Here is a 20,745-nt window from a genome sequence, read left to right as displayed (position 1 = left end):
CAATATATGGACAAGTGACAAAACACAGTTGGCTGTAGAAACCATGAAAGCAATGTTAGTAAGTAGAATAAATTATGATGAAACTTGTGTCGAGTTTTTTCGTATTTTGTTGAAAAATACAGATTTGATAAAGAAAATTCACAGCACTGATAAATACAGTTGCCCTGATCACACTTATTCATCTTAGAAGGTATTAATAAAATGTAAATGTGCTTTTATTTGTAACAAATTTAATTGATATTTTGTATTTATTACATTTAATTGAAACCTTCTTCTCATATAATAAATAAATGTAGCATATTTTGCAAAGTAGATTAAAACTGAAGAAACTGCAAAAAGGTGGGAACTTAAGGAGATGGGACCTGGATAAACTGAAATAACCAGAGGTAGTACAGAGTTTCAGGGAGAGCATAAGGGAACAATTGACAGGAATGGGGGAAAGAAATACAGTAGAAGAAGAATGGGTAGCTTTGAGGGATGAAGTAGTGAAGGCAGCAGAGGATCAAGTAGGTAAAAATACGAGAGCTAGTAGAAATCCTTGGGTAACAGAAGAAATATTGAATTTAATTGATGAAAGGAGAAAATATAAAAATTCAGTAAATGAAGCAGGCAAAAAGGAATACAAACGTCTCAAAAATGAGATCGAGAGGAAGTGCAAAATGGCTAAGCAGGGATGGCTCGAGGACAAATGTAAGGATGTAGAGGCTTATCTCACTAGGGGTAAGACAGATACCGCCTACAGGAAAATTAAAGACACCTTTGGAGAGAAGAGAACCACTTGCATGAACATCAAGAGCTCAGATGGAAACCCAGTTCTAAGCAAAGAAGGGAAAGCAGAAAGGTGGAAGGAGTATATACCGGGTCTATACAAGGGCGATGTACTTGATGACAATATTATGGAAATGGAAGAGGATGTAGAGGAAGATGAAATGGGAGATGCGATACTGCGTGAAGAGTTTGACAGAGCACTGAAAGACCTGAGTCGAAACAAGGCCCCCGGAGTAGACAACATTCCATTGGTACTACTGACGGCCTTGGGAGAGCCAGTCCTGACAAAACTCTACCATCTGGTGAGCAAGATGTATGAAACAGGCGAAATACCCTCAGACTTCAAGAAGAATATAACAATTCCAATCCCAAAGAAAGCAGGTGTTGACAGATGTGAAAATTACCCAACTATCAGTTTAATAAGCCTCAGCTGCAAAATACTAACACAAATTCTTTACAGACGAATGGAAAAACTAGTAGAAGCTGACTCGGGGAAGATCAGTTTGGATTCCATAGAAATACTGGAACACGTGAGGCAATACTCACCTTACGACTTATCTTAGAAGAAAGATTAAGGAGAGGCAAACCTACGTTTCTAGCATTTGTAGACTTAGAGAAAGCTTTTGACAATGTTGACTGGAATACTCTCTTTCAAATTCTGAAGGTGGCAGGGGTAAAATACAGGGAGCGAAAGGCTATTTACAATTTGTACAGAAACCAGATGGCAGTTATAAGGGTCGAGGGGTATGAAAGGGGAGCAGTTGTTGGGAAGGGAGTAAGACAGGGTTGTAGCCTCTCCCTGATGTTATTCAATCTGTATATTGAGCAAGCAGTAAAGGAAACAAAAGAAAAATTCAGAGTAGGTATTAAAATCCATGGAGAAGAAATAAAAACTTTGAGGTTCGCCGATGACATTGTAATTCTGTCAGAGACAGCAAAGGGCTTGGAAGAGCAGTTGAATGGAATGGATAGTGTCTTGAAAGGAGGATATAAGATGAACATCAACAAAAGCAAAACGAGGATAATGGAATGTAGTCGAATTAAGTCGGGTGATGCTGAGGGAATTAGATTAGGAAATGAGACACTTAAAGTAGTAAAGGAGTTTTGCTATTTGGGGAGCAAAATAACTGATGATGGTCAAAGTAGAGAGGATATAAAATGTAGACTGGCAATGGCAAGGAAAGCATTTCTGATGAAGAGAAATTTGTTAACATCGAGTATAGATTTAAGTGTCAGGAAGTCATTTCTGAAAGTATTTGTATGGAGTGTAGCCATGTATGGAAGTGAAACATGGACGATAAATAGTTTGGACAAGAAGAGAATAGAAGCTTTCAAATTGTGGTGCTACAGAAGAATGCTGAAGATTAGATGGGTAGATCACATAACTAATGAGGAAGTATTGAATAGGATTGGGGAGAAGAGAAGTTTGTGGCACAACTTGACCAGAAGAAGGGATCGGTTGATAGGACATGTTCTGAGGCATCAAGGGATCACCAATTTAGTATTGGAGTGCAGCGTGGAGGGTAAAAATGGTAGAGGGAGACCAAGAGATGAATACACTAAGCAGATTCAGGAGGATGTAGGTTGCAGTAGGTACTGGGAGATGAAGAAGCTTGCACAGGATAGAGTAGCTTGGAGAGCTGCATAAAATCAGTCTCAGGACTGAAGACCACAACAACAACAACAACAACATTTTGCAAAATTTTAAATGTGTCTCAGATTTGGGCCTAGGAAATATGTTAATGTCCCGAATTTGAATCTAGAAAATATGGTCACCTTAGGAAAAATGTAGCCTATTTTGCAAAATTTTTAATGTGTCTCGGATCTGGGCCCAGGAAATATGTTAATGCCCCGAATTTGAGTCTAGAAAATATGGTCACCTTAGGAAAAGGGGTAGATTTTGGAAAGTCAGGGGCAGGTCAGGGGAGATTTACTGCATGGGATGAGAAGGAAAGAGTGATTGTTGGGGACTGTATCAGATGAGATTTGAAAACCTGAGAGCTTAAAGGTGGATCACAGGGTAATATGCAAGACAGAGATTACTACTAAAACACCATGCATGAGTTAATAAGAGTGAAAAGCTAAGTGCATTGTGTGTAACAGAGGTGGGAGGGGGTGGTAAAAAATACATTTGTAAGACAATGAAAGATGTAGAAAACTAAAATGGTGTGAAGAAAAGAGTGGTTACTGTGAAGAAATGCTGAGAACAGAGGAAATTAATATCAATTAAGGCCAGGTGGGTGGTGAGAACCAAAAAATGTTGTAGTGCTAGTTCCCACCTGCAGAGTTCTGAGAAACTGGTGTCTGGGGAAGAATCCAGGTGGTGGTGCATGTGATCACAATTGCCATGCTGTAGGGCATGCTCTGCAACATGAGAATGCATATTGCCAGTTTATACCCTCTGCCTATGCCCATTCATCCTCACTGATAATTTGATGGTCGTCATGCTGATGTAAAATGACGAACAGTGTTTATTTATCTGCTGGTATATGACATGTGTCGTTTTGCAGGTGGCTCTCCCTTTGATAGTATACGAGTATGTTTTACCAGTTACAGGGCTGCTATAGGTCGTGGAAGGAGGGTGCATAGGTCAAGTCTTCCAATGGGGACTGTCACAGGGGTAGGAGCCATAGGGTAGGGAGATGGGTGCAGAAGGAACATAGGTACTGACAAGAATATTGAGGAGATTGGGAGGGCAAGATTTCAGACAGAATGGATCTCATTTCAGGGCATCTCATTTCAGGGCATGATTTTAGGAAGTCATGGCCCTGTTGTAGTAGCTGATTAATACTTTCCAGATAAGGAAAATACTGTGTCACCAGTGGTGTGCTCTGAAGCTTTTTTGTGGAGAGAACAGCTGTACCAGTATTGGATTTGATGGCTCAGGAAATCTGCTCTTGAACTTGGCTACATCATCTGAAATCCGTGCCTCTCCCACTGTCACCATACACCTTGCTTGTGACCACTGATGCCACTGCCCTGTATACGACATCCCCCACGTACATGGTGTGTCTGCTGTTGAACATTTCTTGAGTCAACTCTCTTCTGTTTCCAAACCTATGACATTCTTCCAAATCACCTTAATCAACCTTATACTTACCACTAACTACTTCACCTTTGAGGGGCAGAAGTAGAAAACGATCATGGGAACCAGGATGGCTCATTCCTATGCCAACCTTTTCAGGGTTCACTTGGAGGGGGCTTTCCTGGGATCCATAAGTCTTCAGCCACTGGTTTGGACTAGGTACATTGTATCTTTAGCATATGGATTCAAGATGAGACTGACCAGTTAAAATTCATGGAATCTCTGAATATCTTCTTCCAATTAAATTTCATATGGTACCAAGCCACTTTCCTTTATGTTGATCTCATCCTCTCCGAAGGTCAGCTACACACTTCCATCCACATTAAAACTACCACAAAACAACAATACTTACTTTTTGACAGATGCCATTCCTCCATGCCAAGGTCCTGCAGAAAGAGTCATCACTTCTGTCTCTATGCTGTTCATTTTTGGAATACAACCTATGACCAGCTTAGAGTCAGAAGTGGTGACATGTTCTGCAGGACCTGACCATCATTTTCCAGGACAATGCTCAGGCATGTACAGTGCAAAGTGTTACTGATTTGTTTGACTGATGGGGCTGCTAAGTGCTATATCACCTACTGCATTCCCCTGACATAAGCCTTCATAAGTTCAACTCAATTTCTAAAATGAAGGAAACAGTTCATGGCATTCGCTGCTACAATTTGGTCGGGCAATAGACCATACTGCTCGAACTGTCAACACAACTGGCACTGACTGCTAAGAGTATCCTACTACTTCCACATCAATGGCAATAGGTTATACACAATGCTGGTGACTACTTTGAAGGTCAGTAAAACTTTGAAACATGTATCTATTTTGTTCAGGCAGTCAATATATAGTTGTCACTACTAAAGTTCCAACCCTTGTACTATCCTGTGAAAATCTGTTAATGAAGTTTCAAGAAACAGCTTTAAATAATTACTCTAGGAATATACTAAAACCCCCTACATGGCACCCACCCAGTGATCTTGAGGCTAAGATTAGAATAATTACTCCACACACAGAGGCATTCAATCAATCATTCTTCCTGAGCTCCTTACGTGAAGGGAATGGAAAGAAGCTCTAATAACTGGTACAGTGGGTCTTGCCCTCTGCTATGAGCTTCACAGTGGTTCGCAGAGTAACTTTGAATTTGTAGGGGCCCCAATTTCATATTTTCATTCACTTACACCAAAATACAGAACTTCACAGTGAGACCTTACCAAGTCTACAAAGTCCTTTTGAAAAGTACAACACACTATCCATTTATAATGTCATGTAACTGAAAACAAAGCATAGTGTTAATATAGGGTGTGTTCTCAAAATCTATCTTGGTGGTGCTTCTTATAAAGTTAATGCACTAGAGCAAATAGTCTGCCCATGTTTAGACTTATTGAAGAATTGATAGCCTCAAACAATTTTACCAAAATATATTATCTTTTGGGGGAAAAAAAAATCATCATCTGCCAGGAAGTTTCATCATCACTATATGTTTGTATAATTTGATGAACCTACACTAGATGTTTGTCTCATTTGATGAACCTAGCTCATGACACTGCTGTCAAGTTGCAATGGTACTTTCGCATTCTCGTCAATATGGTACCAGAACATTTAAGTTCTGCCACTGTAAAGATGGAAGATCTGCAATTCGGAATGTCAGAACTGTGCAGTAAGTAGCAGCAGCAACACCACCACAAAATCACGCAGCAGTAACACTCCAAACCATCAATTTTAACTGTGTTCAACCCAATGGTAAAGTATCGAACTATTTTTCTTCGAATCATACAGTTTGGGGGACAAGCAGTGAGAATAATTACTTTTGGAAACCTTTTATCAGACAAAGCCTGTTATAACAATAAACTGTTTTGCTCAATAAAATGGCTGCCAGCCTAAATTGGGCACAGTGTCTACACAAAAAGATGAAGTCAATTTTCGACACTGAATAAATAACTACTTTCACTTACTACGGTCACTTGGCAGTAAGTACTATTAATCCCACTTTCTGTTACTTATGGAATTTATCACTATATCTCAGTAATTATTTAAAGAAGACACACATATGTTTCAACAAGGATACAAAAAAATATGAAACTTGTAACTATCATTCATATGAACAAAACTATTATTTAACACGACTAAATTTCATTTCTTTAGGACAGTTATTTGTTAATGTTTTACAAACACCAATTTGTCTGGCTTTCTTTGACATGGAGTAGCAACACGAACAATTACTGTTAAGATTGTTGCAGTTAAACAATTTTGTTACTTTACTTTCAGAAATACTATTGAAAACTTATCCTCATGGTCATGCAAAGTGGTGGCCCTTAAACTGATACATGCAAACTTTAGTATTTAATAATGATTTTCAGAATTTACTACCAAAACAGTACTATTGCCGGTAATTTACTATTATTCAAGCTTCAATAAACATCAGGATACTTGGAATAAATTCATTTAGGTAAGGACCCTACTGAGGTAAAGAAAATAGGAAAATTATGGTTAAACACAAAGGTACATTTAACACTTATATTCCACTGACTGAAGATGGATGGTTCATACTGTGATACACTTCTAAATAAAGTACTTTGCCTGTTACTGATGTCGAAGGTGGCGTGAGGTGGTGCTGCATAGTAACATTGTGCAGGTACAGCTCTTGATGTACATAGCTCTGTCTTCCTCTCGGTGGCGACAATAAAATTGCAAATTTCTGAGCTATTGATTTATTGCCATACTGCACCAATCATGTAGAACACGTCCGAGGCCAACAACCCAGTCTTGCAGGTAAATTCGGGGCCTCTAGTGTTTGACCAACGTAATGCGTGATCACCACTTGAAGGGCAGCTACCGACTGTATAAGCCACTTGCGCGCCAATTCTCACTTGCGCGCCCCACCACCTTTTCCATTCCACCACAGAACAGAGTTCCGTTCTACCTATGATCCCTACACCCTTTCAATTTACACTTTTGCTTACAAAAACCCTAAGTATGAACCATCTACAATTGCATGACAGCATATACATACAAAATTGACATAATTAATTACAGTTGTACTTGAAATATTACATAATTATTTACAAAATATGTTTTAATACATTTATTCCACCTATGTCAAAGAGGTTATTTTAAATAGATAAACTACACTTAACAAAAGCTTACTCTCGTTATAGTATTTTCTTAATTTTTCAAAATTATTATGGAACAAAAAAAATTTGAAATATACAGATTAATGGCAGTATTATATTTACAATAGCATTACAAAGTCATCACACTGTTTCATGACCACAGCTCATATAATTACTGGCTTCTGTATGGCCCTTGCACTTACTTAGCATGTATTACAGGCATGTCACTTTCACCCATGCTGATTTTTAGTTTGTGTCTTATTCCTGCATTGTGATATAATAGTTTGAAACTTTAATTCTACAGATGCAAAATTGCTTCTGGGAAGTACAGTTTTTGTGAAAAATAGGCTATTACAATTTATTTATACCATGTTTCAGACGTTTCTGAATTTGGTTATATTTCAGTTGATGATACTGACTTTTCTTCTAGAGTTTACAAGAAATAACTTATATGGTCAGTCTTCTTTAGTGTTGAGAGGATGTCTCAGGCAGCTGCTTGGTGACTGATGAATGTCACATGGAGTTCTTGTAACTAACATTTGTCTTCATTAATCATGACCCCATGGGCAGCTAGTCTGTCCAGGACTTGTTATGAATGAGTCTCATACTTTCCTGCAGACCATGAGAATATAAGGAAGTCATCTATGTAGGTATAACAAAATGGGAGACTGAAAGAAACGTTGTCAATAATATGTTGCCATGATTAAGCAGCATTTTTTAATCCATAATGCGTATACAAGAACTCAGAGAGTGTGAAAAGTGTAGTGACTGCTGTCTTCCATATGTCCTCGTCCACTACGGGAATCTGGGGGTGTGGTGCTTTACAGTCAATAATGCTGAATACTTTGGCACTCGCTAACATTTGAGCAAAGTCCTGTAAGTTAGGGACTGGATAACTGTCCATAGTAGTTCAGTCATTGATCCACCAGTAGTGGCCACACAGGCTCTACAATTTGCCTTTTTTTTTTAAAATGAGCTTTATGGCGATCATCCAGGGACTGTCTGATGGACATTAATTTGTCCACAGTGGCCTTCGCACTCTAAGTTTCTGGGGAGGGAGGTGTTGAGGTCTACACGAGACAGGTGGGTCAGGGGTAGTGTTTATACAATGAACAGTATGATCACGAACAGTACAAACTACATGTAGCTTGATGCTGTTGTGGTCTACAGTCTGTAACACGGTTATTGATCAGAAGCAGGTTTATATTATGTAACTGTGTATCTGCAATTATGGAGTGCATATTCTTTGTTAGTTAAAGTCCTTGATTTGTGACAGGGAATTACAGTTATATAATTTATATATGGAAAAATCAAAATGAATTGTTAAAAGTATAAATTATTATAATATGTGTATGATTATAAAAAAAGACAATGTTTGCTGAAAGATGGTTCATGCTTAGGGCACTTGTATTTGTAATACATAAAAGACATAGGGAAGTCTCTTCGCAATGGAAGCGGCATGGTGCAATGTAAAAGGTGGTTTTGGCAGTCAAACTGGGCGGCTCCTTGGTACGAATGGTAAGCAGTCTGTGGCTAGCCATAGCAGTGAATACTTCGACAGTGCTAAGAGAGGCAATTGGAAGCTGCTTTGCAAAGGATTTTTGCCTCGGATGTGGATCTGGCTATTATTTGGTATTCTCGGCAAAAAGGAGTGCCTCTAATATGTTGAAAAGCCAATGCCAAGAGGAAATTTTATAGAGCATTTGAACATCAAGAGCTGTGAGTACAGTTATCAGCCATGTCACTTGCCACCATAACTTTGCCACTGCTTTATTAACTTCATACATTCAGCTATGTATATGAGCATGGACCAGTTACTTTGTCTGTGTGGTGTTAATAATAATCAAAATGCTAAAAAACTGAAGAAGCCCCCAGACATAGGTGATTGACCAGTAAATAACATATCGTGGAGTGCTATATGAGTGAGCTAGGTAGATTGTGTTGAACTTACTGCCGCCACCATTATAAGGCATGGGGCAGGTGTATTGCAGACTTTGAAGTTGTAATGAATACCCTCCACCATGAAACTACAGGATTTACACCCAAGGAAATTCTACTTAATCATAAGAGCAAAAGTATAGTTGAAGAAAACTTACAATTTCCACCATATGTAGAACTGGATCTGAGAGAGAAAAAAGACTTGGTAAGAAAAAGAATGAAAGAAAATGCGGAAACCATATCTAAAAGGCATAATAAGGGCCTTAAAGTGACTAAATTCGAAATTGGGGACTTTGTTCTCACAAAAACTCACGAAAAATCTAGTGAAATAAACAAAGAAATTTCTAAATTCAGATATATTTATAATGGTCCCTTTGAAGTGCAAGGAACTCTGCACACTAACGCCTATTATCTTGTTTATCCTAAGTCAAAGAAGCCATTAGGTGTTCATAACATTTTAGATTTAAAACATTATGTCCACAGAAATGGGTAAAAGGGGCAAAATGAAAAAGTGTATATGTACTTAATCATTATAATATTTTACTCTACACATTCTTGTTCATGATGCTGTGTTGTTGGGTGTTGCTATGTCGGAAAAAACTGTTTTGTTATGAGACTAGTGATAGATGCCTATAAGTTTCATATTTGGTATAACATAATTGGATATACAAATTACATGTAAACGCCAGTCTATGACATACATAAGGACTGCACTGACTGAATATTGCAGCATCATCAGGAGTACTGCCAAATATGTTTATAGGCAGAACAATATCTGGGGAAATCAGACTCAAAAGGGCAAGGTTTGCTGGACATGTAGTTAGGATGAGTGTGGACAGAATGACGAAGAGGGTGTGGGAAACAACAGAGAGGACAGGGGGAAAGACAGGAACCAAGTGGGTTGTTGAATTTCGGAAGGACTGGTTGGAATTGGGGATCAAGGTCGAAGGAAAGGAAAATTGGAGGAACAAATATACACCGACCAATATGCCGGAGATCAATGACAGAGAAGAATACAGGGAAAGATTAGAGTGTAGTGGAGCCGACAGGATAAATGGAAACTGAAGATCTCAGAAGAAGAATGAGAGAGAAGAAGAGAAAGAATGAGGAGGTTCTGGGAGAAGAAGAGGAAAATGCAGTCCACGAAGGAGCTACCCATGGTCCTACAGAGGCTGTAACACAAGAAGAAGAAGAAGAAGAAGAAGAAGAAGAAGAAGAAGAAGAAGAAGTATTGTATTTCTTAATGAACTGCATGAATATTTAAAGCAGACAAAATATAGCTTCTTCATGGTCATACAGTGACAAACAGGTATAGACTAACCATGTGCAATGAAAGCTGTGTGTGTAAGCAATATTTAAATTCCTATATATATATTTTTTTACAAGATGGACTCGTGTCTAGAATAGTATATATTTTCTGAATGTAACAGCAATTCCTGTTTTTTTATGTTTGTTTTAATACTTGATGAAACAGTTTTTATATGAACAGTCAAGTGAAGTGTTGTTTGTTGCGTAATGTACAGCAGTCCTGCTAATCCAAACTCAGGTAATCCGAACATTCAGTTAATCCGAACATGAAAAATGTTAGTCTAAGTATAGAAAACTGTGTGGTAAACTGCTGTACATACAAACTATTTTAATTTACACAGTACAGTAAACTTGTATTAGAAAATTTGGCAAGAAAACATTAGGTTTAAACAATGCATAAGAATGAAAGAAAAGCTGTCAAACTTACTAAAATACAGCAGACATTTTATCCCTACATTTTAGATGACAAAAACTCAGTCATTGTTTTTTGGCATAATGAAGACAGTCTGTTACATGACGCATAGTTGGGCCATCATCTCATAAACACCAAATCAGCAATTGTAGCAGTGCGCTGTTGCTCCAAATAACTTAGTGCAAGGTCAAGTGCTTCTGCTGTGCCACCATGTATATAACTTGGGAAGAATAAATTTCCCACCTGGAACATTAGGGGAATTGCTCTTAAGGAAGTCGAATTAGCTAAACATTTGAAAGAAAACTAAATGGATTTTACAGCAGTTACAGGAACAAAGAAGAAAACATCTGGAATTAAATACGTAGTCAACTATGCTACAATCTACAGTGGAGTAAAGAGAAAGTGAAGGAGTTGCCATCTACATCCACAGAAAACAAGAATCTAAAACACTGGACTATGAATATATAATGAATGCATTATACTAGTAGGAATTAAAGATCCAAGAGAAATCCTAAGAATAATAGCAACTTACACCTCAGAAGAAGGAAAAACTGACAAGTGCAAGGCCTTTTACAAACAGTTACAAGAGATCTTAAACAGATACTGTTGTGACTCGCCGATCATTCAAAGCGCCGCCGCGCAATAACGCGCATCCTTTACGTGCGGCGCTGTCTGCCAGCCATGCAGCAGCTGCACCACCTAAGCGGCCAGCCGAGCAGTGGCTGCTAGACAGGGACTCAGAGCTTATTCGAATGCTAACGTGTACACATGTCTTGCTTGTCAACTTACTCTGTGACTTATATGTGTTGTGTCGTTCCGAAATATATGTGTTAAACTTGACGTTATAACAATTGGCGACAAGGTAGTGGATTTTTCCTTTTCACCGTTGACTCACAGGGTTCCGTGGCTACTGTTGAGCAACTATTGCAAAATCTCCTTGAACAGCAAATGCTTCTAACAGCAGCGATTCGCGATTTCGTAGCGGCGTCAAATGTGGGGCATTTCTCGTCATTGGCTATACCTCCTTTTCCTCCTTACGACGAGACGGCGGAAGACTGGTCTCATCATCATCATCATCATCATCATCATCATCATCATCATCATCATCATCATTTAAGACTGATTATGCCTTTCAGCGTTCAGTCTGGGGCATAGCCCCCCTTATACAGTTCCTCCATGATCCCCTATTCAGTGCTAACATTGGTGCCTCTTCTGATGTTAAACCTATTACTTTAAAATCATTCTTAACCAAATCCAGGTACCTTCTCCTCGGTCTGCCCTGACTCCTCCTACCCTCTACTGCTGAATCCATGAGTCTCTTGGGTAACCTTGCTTCTCCCATGCATGTAACATGACCCCACCATCTAAGCCTGTTCACCCTGACTGCTACATCTATAGAGTTCATTCCCAGTTTTTCTTTGATTTCCTCATTGTGGACACCCTCCTGCCATTGTTCCCATCTACTAGTACCTGCAATCATCCTAGCTACTTTCATATCCGTAACCTCAACCTTGTTGATAAGATAACCTGAATCCACCCAGCTTTCGCTCCCATACAACAAAGTTGGTCGAAAGATTGAACGGTACACAGATAACTTAGTCTTGGTACTGACTTCCTTCTTGCAGAAGAGAGTAGATCGTAGCTGAGCACTCACTGCATTAGTTTTGCTACACCTCACTTCCAGTTCTTTCACTATGTTGCCATCCTGTGAGAATATGCATCCTAAGTACTTGAAACCGTCCACCTGTTCTAACTTTGTTCCTCCTATTTGGCACTCAATCTGTTTATATTTCTTTCCCACTGACATTACTTTCGTTTTGGAGATGCTATTCTTCATACCATAGTCCTTACATTTCTGATCTAGCTCTGAAATATTACTTTGCAAACTTTCAATTGAATCTGCCATCACAACTAAGTCATCCGCATATGCAAGACTGCTTATTTTGTGTTCACATATCTTAATCTCACCCAGCCAGTCTATTGTTTTCAACATATGATCCATAAATAATATGAACAACAGTGGAGACAGGTTGCAGCCTTGTCTTACCCCTGAAACTACTCTAAACCATGAACTCAATTTACCGTCAACTCTAACTGCTGCCTGACTATCCATGTAAAGAGCTTTAATTGCTTGCAAAAGTTTGCCTCCTATTCCATAATCTTGTAGAACAGACAATAACTTCCTCCTAGGAACCCGGTCATATGCCTTTTCCAGATCTATAAAGCATAGATACAATTCCCTGTTCCACTCAAAACACTTCTCCATTATTTGCCGTAAGCTAAATATCTGGTCCTGACAACCTCTAAGAGGCCTAAACCCACACTGATTTTCATCCAATTGGTCCTCAACTAATACTCGCACTTTCCTTTCAACAATACCTGAGAAGATTTTACCCACAACGCTGATTAAAGAGATACCTCTGTAGTTGTTACAATCTTTTCTGTTTCCATGTTTAAAGATTGGTCTGATTACTGCTTTTGTCCAGTCTGATGGAACCTGTCCCGACTCCCAGGCCATTTCAATTATCCTGTGTAGCCATTTAAGACCTGACATTCCACTGTATTTGATGAGTTCCGACTTAATTTCATCCACCCCAGCCGCTTTATTGTACTGCAATCTATTGACCATTTTTTCCACTTCCTCAAATGTGATCCTATTTCCATCATCATTCCTATCCCATTCTACCTCGAAATCTGAAACATTACTGATCGCATTTTCACCTACATTGAGCAACTCTTCAAAATATTCCCTCCATCTGCCCAAGGCATCCACAGGATTCACCAGCAGTTTTTCTGACCTGTCCAAAATACTTGTCATTTCCTTCTTACCTCCCTTTCGAAGACTGCTAATTACACTCCAGAATGGTTTTCCAGCAGCTTGACCCATAGTCTCCAACCTGTTTCCAAAGTCTTCCCACAATTTCTTCTTGGATGCTGCAATTATCTGTTTGGCTTTGTTTCTTTCTTCAACATAACTTTCTCTGTCTACCTGGGTTCTGGTATGTAGCCATTTTTGATACGCCTTCTTTTTCCTTTTACAGGATGCCTTGACTGTATCATTCCACCAAGCTGTTTGCTTCATCCTACTTTTACACACTGGTGTTCCAAGACATTCTTTAGCCACTTCTAGTACTGTGTCCCTCTACCTTGTCCATTCCTTTTCCAATGACTGTAATTGACTACATTCAACTAACTGGTACCTTTCTGAGATCGCTGTTATATACTTGTGCCTGATTTCCTTATCCTGAAGTTTCTCCACTCTTATCCTCCTACATATGGACCTGACCTCCTGCACTTTCGGCCTCTCAATCCCAATTTCACTGCACATTAAATAATGATCAGTGTCATCAAAGAATCCCCTGAATACACATGTGTCCCTCACAACCTTCCTGAATTCCTGATCTGTTATTATATAGTCAATGACAGATCTGGTTCCCCTGCCTTCCCAAGTATACCGGTGAATGTTCTTATGTTTAAACAAGGAGTTTGTGATTACTAAGCCCATACTGGCACAGAAATCCAAGAGTTGTTTCCCATTCCTGTTGGCCTCCATATCCTCTCCAAATTTACCCATAACCTTTTCATACCCTTCTGTTCGATATCCAATCCTGGCGTTAAAATCACCCATGAGCAGAACACTGTCCTTGTCCTTTACTCTAACAACTACATCACTGAGTGCCTCATAAAAACTATCCATCTTATCTTGATCTGTCCCTTCACAATGCGAATATACTGACACAATCCTAATTTTTTGCTAGACACTGTCAAATCTATCCACATCAGTCGTTCGTTTACATACCTTATTGCAACTACGCTGGGTTCCATTTCTTTCCTGATGTAAAGCCCTACACCCCATTGTGCTATTCCTGCTTTGACTCCTGACAGGTAGACCTTGTATTCTCCCACTTCCTCTTCTTTCTCACCCCTTACCCGAATGTCACTAACAGCTAAGACTGATCTGATTATGAAAAACGTCTTCGACACCCCTTCTTGGCATTTCATGTCGCGGATGAACAACCATGTAAGTCTCTGTTCCTTTCCTGGATTTCACCTCAAATGTATCAGTCGTTGTTGCAATTGGCTCCTTTGAAGGATCCTGCGTCTTTGTCCTTTGCTGAAATGTGCTCACTTCTGTCTGTCTATTTTCAAAAGCAAACGCATGTGGTAGCCTCTCGTGTTGCCTTTTATCGTTGTCAAAAACAGTCACATCAATCCTACCGCGCTTGGGCTGCTGAACTTCACGGCCTCAGTTGAAAGTGTCAATTTGTTACTGACGTTCACAAAGAATCCGATGCCGATTCCATGGTATGGGATGCTATTATCCGGTCGGCGCCCGACAAAGAAGTTCGGCAACGTGCCCTTCAGTTGGCGAATCCGACTCTAGATAAAGTTCTCTCCATTTCGCATTCTTTTGAAATTTCTCGCGCCGCTGGGGCGCAAATAGAGGCGTGGGGTGATGTCGGGCAAATACAACCTCTGTGCGCTGTTGACAACGCGTGCGGTGCATCCCTGCCGGCCGATGTGGCCGCAGTGCGCTTCCCACGCGCAGCCTCGGCCTAGCCGTAAACAACCCGCTAAGAAACTGCAGCAAAACCCCCGGCAACTTCCTTCATGTCCGCGGTGTTTTACGAAACATTCACGCAAGGATTGTCCCCAATGTTGGGCTGTGTGTCACAATTGCAAAAAGAAAGGTCATGTGTCTTCTGTTTGCAAATCCGACCGCATACATGATGTTCATGAACATGACACTGATTCTGATTCTGTGTTGTCTGTCAATTGCACTTCTTCCCTTTCAGGGAAGTTATTCCTCACTGTCCAAATCCTTGGTCGAGATGTTCGCATGCAAGTGGATACTGGCTCTGCTGCCACTATAATTAATTCTCAGACGTATCTTCAGTTGGGTTCTCCAATCCTGTCACCTGTCACTCGGCAATTACGGATGTACAATAAACAGAAGATTTCTCTCTTGGGACAGTTTAATGCTGAGGTATCTTACAAATCCATCATTCGCACTGTTCCCATATTTGTGGTCGACCAGAGCAACACAGAAAATCTTTTTGGTTTCGATGCTTTTCGCGATTTTGGGTTCTCCATAGATGACTCTGTCAATATTGTCTCTGATGCTATTCCTTATGCTCAACTGGATTCCTTGTCAATGACATTTTTGCCCTTTTTCTCTCCTGGGTTAGGCCATGCAAACGACTTTGAAGCTCATATCACGCTCAAACCCACTGCTCGGCCTAAGTTTTTTCGGGCTTGGCGCATTCCTGTGGCCCTTCGTGATCGGGTAAAATGGGAGTTGGATCATCTCACTACTTCAGGGGTCTTGCTTCCTGTCACTTCCAGTGAGTGGTCCTCTCCTGTCGTTGTCGTTGCTAAGCCAAATGGTGATATTCATCTCTGTGGCGATTTCAAAGCCACTGTAAATGCTCAATGCCTCATCGACACTTACCCTATGCCCCGTCCTGAAGAACTGTTCACTAAACTCGCTGGAGGCCAGTATTTTTCTAAAATTGACCTGTCAGAAGCTTATCATCAACTTCCTCTCGACGCTGCTTCCTGGCAGTTTCTGGTCCTTAACACGCCTTTCGGCCTCTATCAATACCAACGCTTGCCATTCGGGGTTGCTAGCGCCCCTGCTCTGTTTCAGCGATTCTTGGAACAATTATTGCTCCCTGTCCCTGGGTGTATCAATTACATGGATGACGTTGTTGTCACTGGCTCCACCACTGAAGAACATCTTCAAAATCTCCGCACACTTTTTCATGTCTTACAGACTGACGGTCTTAAGTGTAATCTTCAGAAATCACAATTTTTTCAGGCATCTATCACGTACTTGGGGTTTCAACTCTCTCGGGATGGTATTCGTCCGCTTAAGCAAACTCTCGCAGCGATCGATGCCCTTCCTCGCCCTACATCTGTTAAGGAACTGCAGGCCTTCTTGGGGAAAATAGCATACTATCACAAGTTTTTACCATCTGTGGCTTCGGTGGCTCAGCCGTTGCATCGCCTGTTGCTTAAAAACGTGCCTTTTCACTGGTCCGCGTCATGAGAAGCGGCTTTCCAGAAATTGAAGACTATGCTGAAACAGGCCCCGTGCCTGGCTACTTATCGATCTGGCCAACATCTTGTTCTTGCCACGGACGCCTCTCAATACGGGGTCGGTGCAGTCTTTGCGCACCGTTTTTCTGACGGTTCAGAACAACCCATTGCTTATGCCTCCAAAACGCTCACGGATGCCCAACAAAAGTATTCTCAAATTGAGAAAGAAGCTTTGGCCATTATTTATGCTCTTCATAAGTTTGGTGTTTTTCTCTATGGCTCAAAATTTCATCTTGTTACGGATCACAAACCACTTGTTTCCTTGTTTCATCCATCAACGTCACTTCTCGACAAGGCTGCACACCGCCTCCAGCGTTGGGCTCTTTACTTGTCTCGTTTCAATTATGAGATTCATTTCCGGCCAACGGCTCAACATGCAAATGTTGATGCTCTGTCTCGCCTTCCCATGGGTCCTGATCAGGCATTCGATAGGGACGAACTTTTGTGTTTCCACCTGGACGTTGCTGAGCAGCGGGTTGTGGACGGGTTCCCCATCACTGGGGACAAGCTCGCGGCTGCTACGGGTTCTGACCCTACCCTCTCCCGGGTTTTACGCTGTATTGAGAAGGGTTGGCCAGATCACCCGTCCGCTAAGACTTCTGATCCGTTGTGGAACTACTACGCTTTGCGCTACCACCTCACAGCTAGGGATGGTGTTATCCTCCTCTCCACTGACAATGCTTCGCCGCATGTTGTGGTACCTGCGTCTTTGCGTGCTTCAGTCTTGCACCTCCTTCACCAAGGGCACTGGGGTGTGTCTCGCACAAAATCTCTGGCGCGCCGTCATGTGTACTGGCCTGGCATCGACTCTGAAATAGTGCACATGGTCACTGCCTGCGGCCCTTGTGCGTCATAGGCCGCTGCCCCAAAGTCATCTTTGTCACCATGGCCTTCGCCTGAGCAGCCCTGGGAGTGCATTCATGCTGACTTTGCAGGACCCTTTTTAGGTACTTATTGGCTCCTCGTAATTGACACCTACTCTAACTTTCCTTTCATTGTCCGTTGCACGTCGCCTACCACCGCGGCAACCACCAGTGCTCTCGCCCGCATTTTTTCTTTGGAAGGCCTCCCCTCTACTCTTGTCACTGATAATGGTCCGCAATTTGCCTCTTCGAAATTTGCGGATTTTTGTGCTCGTCACGGCATTATGCATGTCACGGCCCCGCCGTTCCATCCACAATCCAACGGTGAGGCTGAACGACTGGTCCGCACATTTAAGGCTCAGATGCGGAAACTTCTGACTTCTTCTGCTGCTGCTGATGCGCTTCTCCAGTTTCTGGCGTCTTACCGTTTCACCCCCATGGGCGACCACAGCCTGGCTGAGCTCTTACATGGCCGACAGCCCCACACGCTACTTCATCTTCTGCGGCCTTCCACCTCACGGCCGCGGGTGCCTTCACTTGGCTGGTTCACCGCCGACGATCTCGTCTGGGTACGGGGATATGGCAGGCAGCCAAAATGGAGCCCGAGCCACATCTTAAGACACCGTGGCAGACGCCTGTATGAAATCCAGATGGACACGGGTGTTGCAGTGCGTCATTCGGACCAGCTTCGGCCTCGTGTGCCAGCAACGCCTGTTCCGAATGCCGCTACACCACCTTCGGCTCTACCTGACGCTCGGGATCTTGGCATCTCTGAATACTCACAATGCAGCCCTCTCACCATCATCGCGATGCCAGCACATAAACAGACGCCACCAGGAGACGTGCCCATGCAGGAACCAGATGACCATCCTCTGTCAGAGCAAATCTACTCGCCTGCTCCTCCAATGGACGCCGACACATTGCCCATGTCTCCTGTCATATCAACTGGACTTGCTGCAACGGGCAGATTGGTGCATGGGGCCCCAGCAGATTCGACCCCTACGTCTCCTGTCATCTCGACCCGTTATCATTGGGGACACTTCCGTCCGTACGGGAAGCCTCCTCCTCGAGACTTTATGGCGAGTCAAACAACGCCTATGGACGTTAGCCATCTCCAGGACACCTCCATCAAGACCAGTGCAACAATTTCAAAGGGGGGGAAAGTGTTGTGACTTGCCGATCATTCAAAGCGCCGCTGCACAATTACGCGCGTCCTCTACGTGCGGCGCTGTCTGCCAGCCATGCAGCAGCTGCGCCACCTAAGCAGCTAGCCGAGCAGAGGCCACTAGACTGGGACTCAGTGCTTATTCGAATGCTAACGTGTACACATGTCTTGCTTGTCAACTTACTCTGTGACTTATATGTGTTGTGTCGTCCCGAAATATATGTGTTAAACTTGACGTTATAACAGATACAATAAAAATCAGATTTTACTTATGGCAGACCTCGATACTAGAATTGGAAATATACCAATTCCAAAAATAGTTCACTCATTTGAAGAAAACATATGTAATGAAAACGGAAGAATACTCAGAGATTGTGCTACCTTAAATCATTTAAAAATTACCAATAGTTTCTTTAGGAAGAAAGACATACAAATTTACCGAGTCAGAAAGAGGATATAGATGTATTACAGATTATATAATAATAAATTAGGGATTTTCTAACCAGGTAGGTTAGAGATACCAGAGTTTATCAAGGTATGGATATTGGATCAGATCACTTCCTACTGGTGTCAATTATTGACATCTATGCAAAAGAGAGAAAACCAAAGAAACCAGTTAAGGATCAAAAGCAATAACAAGTTCTTAAAGTTTAACTTTAGAAGATAGCAGTATAAGAGATGACAAAAACATTATCTAATTTACGGACAGTAGAAAACTTGGGAGAGAGGTGGAAAAACTTAAAAACAACTGTATCAGACATAGCCAACGATGTTCTGGGGAAGGAAAGGCAGTACAGGAGATGTAGAGGAATAATATGAACTGATGGAAGCCCTAAGAGCTATAAAAAATAGGAAAGTCACTGGTTTAGATGGTATTCATGTGAAACTGTTGAAATATGGAGGGTTATTTTTACGTCTAAGACTTCTTCACATATTATTCAATGTTGGAGAAATAAGATGGCACCAAAAGACTGGCTGAGAGTCAAAGTAATGTCTGTCTTTAAAATGGGTGATAAAAATAAATGTAGTAACTACTGAGGAATAAGCCTCCTGGATTCAGCCTATACATTATATACCAAACTCGTGAATGCAAGAGTTAAAAATATCATGGGAAAGCCAATATCTGAAGAACAATTAGGTTTTAGAAAAAACTATAACAATTTTTTTTACACTGCAACAATTTATAGAAAAGTGATGAGAGTTCAACAGAGAAACCAATCTTGCTTTTGTGAAAGCATTGAATAATGTGAATAAAGAAATGCTATGGAGTACCATGGCTGAATGAGGTTGTCCATTTCATCTCATAAATGCAATGCATATGACCTAACTCTAATTACAGAGAATGAAGATAACCTTCACATGGGAGCCTATAAGTTGCAGCAGATAGCCTCAGGCTACAACCTAACATTGTTTGTAAATTTAAAAAAAAGTGAAGACGTTTCAGGACAGACTGCCAGTAAGATGTAAAACAGTCTTGAATAATGAACTCTTGGAGCAAGTAAAACATTTTAAGTTATAGGGTGTGACATCACTTATAAATATTAAATAGATTAAATTAATAGAAATATTAAATAGATTTACTTCTACATGTAGAATAACCATACAAAATTTGCAGAATAAAGTCAGGGAAGAAACTCAGCTACAGTTTTATAAAATAACACCAGTACCAACTCTTACATATGGGAATGAAGCATGGGAAACAACAAGACATCAAGAAAGTAAATGAGATTTCTGAGAAGAGTAGAAGGAAGCACAAGGAAGCACAAGGAAAGATCAAAAAGTAATGAAGATGTAAGAAATGATTTAGGAATATATAACTAAATGAAAAAATGAAGGAAAATGGGAGAAAATGTAAGGAAATGTGAACCATATTGGTTGAGGAGGATTCCTGGCGAAGGCCGTCAGTTACAAATGCACTGGAAGAAGAAGTGAAGGAAGAACATACAGGAAATGTAGCACCATTAGGGGCAATTCACCTAATATGTGAAGAAGAAGAAGAA

The 20,745-nt window shown here is 41.0% G+C and overlaps 1 protein-coding gene across 1 annotated transcript in view; it reads right to left on the bottom strand.

The window, feature by feature from the left end:
* Positions 1-6,401: 6,401 nt before the first annotated feature.
* LOC126191234 (CUE domain-containing protein 1) overlaps positions 6,402-20,745 on the bottom strand; it is a 272,040-nt gene continuing 257,696 nt past the window's right edge. Inside the window, exon 8 of the mRNA XM_049932051.1 lies at positions 6,402-7,569. The gene's annotated coding sequence lies outside the window, so the exon portion shown is untranslated. The remainder of the gene's footprint in view (positions 7,570-20,745) is intronic.

This window comes from Schistocerca cancellata, chromosome 1 (assembly GCF_023864275.1).
Source record: "Schistocerca cancellata isolate TAMUIC-IGC-003103 chromosome 1, iqSchCanc2.1, whole genome shotgun sequence".
Taxonomy (NCBI): domain Eukaryota; kingdom Metazoa; phylum Arthropoda; class Insecta; order Orthoptera; family Acrididae; genus Schistocerca; species Schistocerca cancellata.
This window is presented reverse-complemented; position numbering and strand designations above follow the sequence as displayed.